Source organism: Urtica dioica, chromosome 2 (assembly GCF_054948205.1).
Source record: "Urtica dioica subsp. dioica isolate 48M chromosome 2, U.dioica_male_clone48M_v1_H2, whole genome shotgun sequence".
In the NCBI taxonomy this organism is placed as follows: Eukaryota; Viridiplantae; Streptophyta; class Magnoliopsida; order Rosales; family Urticaceae; genus Urtica; species Urtica dioica.
In genome coordinates, this window is record NC_142757.1 from 475,001 (window position 1) to 477,500 (window position 2,500).

The following is a 2,500-nucleotide window of genomic DNA, read 5'->3' on the forward strand; positions in this document are numbered from 1 at the left end:
TTTTATAAAAATAAAATTTTAGTAAAACATAATTTTGAACATTTCCTTTATTTTTTATTAATAAAAATAAAAACCAAGATATAATTTTTTTTTCTGAAGAAGAATTTTCAATAAAAACATTTTATTATTAATTAAAAACATTTTATTATTAATTAAAACCAAAATATAATTTTTTTTCTTTGAAGAAGAATTTTTAATAAAAACATTTTGTTTTTTAAAATAAATTCTTGAAAATCATTTTTTTTTAAAAGGCTCCGCGTGTTGGCCGCCACGCATCCTCGCCGCCCTCCTCCGCCGCCCAACGAGTCCATGTGTGCAAAGGCCCACAAATCATCGGCGGCGGAGGCCACCGTTCAATGGCTCCGTGTGTCCAGTGGCCCCCACACATCCTCGCCGCCCTCCTCCACCGTCCCACTTCTCAGTGTGTCCAGGGCCCACACATCAACGCCGCCCTCCTCCACCATACCACTTCTCCGCGTGTCCAGTGGGCCACACATCCTCGCCGGAGAAAAGCCACCAGCCATACTCATCCTCACAATTCCGCCGGAGCAAGGCAGCGCACGGTGGCGCCACCCTCTCCTCCACCCTCTGCCGGAGAAACACAACGCCGTGTTTCCATTAGCCTACAAATCCCCGCCATTTTCCGTCAAATCCGTCAAAAAATTCCGTCGCACCACCGCCGGAGCACGGCGGCCCATGGCGGCGCCGCCCCTTCCCGTCAAAACCCGCGTCGCCGTGTGTCCCAAGCCCACACATCCCCGCCGCGGTCGAGGAATGACTCGATGAAATGGGCCAGCCGGGCCCGCCATGGCCCAGTCCCCAGCCCACCCAAGGAACCACCCCCCCCTAAAGATACAAACGAACATTTGGCCATCTGACACCAGTAAACATTAAAATGGCTGAGGAGGGGTACAAAAATATTTTCTGGGAAATTTTATTAACCTCTGTGAAGTATTCTGATGCCCTAACCCACTTTCGCCATTCGCCCCACTGCCGCCGCTCGAGCATGACTCGAGCATTTCTCTCCCGTCCCTCAAGCTGTGACTCGGCCATTGATCGAGCGTGCCTCGAGAATTTCTCGGCCGTCTCTCGAGCATTTCTCGGCCATCGCTCGAGCATTTCTCGGCCATCGCTCGAGCGTGCCTCGAGCATTTCTCGCCCGTCGCCTCGGCCATTGCTCGAGCGCGCCCCAGCATTTCTCGGTCGGCCATCTCTCGGCCATCGCTCGACCGTGCCTCGAGCATTTCCCTCCCGTCGCTCGAGCATGACTCGGTCATCGCTCGATCATGCCAACGATCGAGCGTGCATCGGCCATCGCTCGAGCATGCCTCGGCCAGCGATGGAGCATGCCTCGGCCATCCTCTAGCATGCTCGAGCATTCCTCGGCCATGCTCGAGCATGCTCGAGCATTTCTTTCCCGTCGCTCGAGCATGCCTCGGCCATCGCTCGAGCATGCCTCGGCCAGCGATGGAGCATGCCTCGGCCAGCGATGGAGCATGCCTCGGCCATCCTCTATCATGCTCGAGCATTCCTCCCGTCGCTCGAGCATTCCTCGGCCATGCTCGAGCATGCTCGAGCATTTCTCTCCCGTCGCTCGAGCATGCCTCGGCCATGCTCGATGCTCGAGCATTTCTCTCCCGTCGCTCGAGCATTCCTCGGCCGTGCTCGATCATGCTCGAGCATTTCTCTCCCGTCGCTCGAGCATGCCTCGGCCCGTGCTCGATCATGCTCGAGTATTTCACTCCCGTCGCTCGAGCATTTCTCTCCCGTCGCTCGAGCATGCATCGGCGGCTCTAACGTTTTCTCACGAGCCTTCAACCCATTATTTTACCTCACTAGACTTGCCTCCGCCTTGGTTCTTAACCTTTTAGGGAGAACATTCATATTCCAACAAATTTTCATCCACGGAAAATTTTTGGTCGCCGGAAAATTTTCCGGCGGGCGGTCGCCGGAGCTCCGCCGCCGGCGGGGGGTCACCGGCGGTCGGTCGCGACTTGTCGGGTCAGCCCGGTCATAATCCGTCTTTGGGTCCGTAGCAAATTATGCTCTTATCATGCGAGTCAACTCTTGGTCAACATTTTCAAGCTCAAGGAACCACCCCCCCCTAAAGATACAAACGAACATTTGGCCATGTGACACCAGTAAACATTAAATTTTCCAAGGCCATGACCAAAAAAAAAAAATTATTTTTTTTTATTTTTTTTTTTGAACCTCCATCTAGTATAATGTTTTTTAAGATATATGCTCGAGCTATAATCAAGAGAACCCATGGGAATATTTTTAAATTAATTTTTTAAAATCACGTTCCAGGATCCGGTCGGCCATTGCTCGAGCATGACTCGTCCGTCGCTCCATCCTGCTCGGCCATGACTCGGCCGAGGCGTCAAATTTTTTTTTTTTTTTTTTTTAATTTCTTTGAATCTCCATCAAGTATAATGTTTTCTAAGAGATCTGGAGTTGGTCTTGTGAAGAGAACCCATAGGATTATTTTTAAATTAAT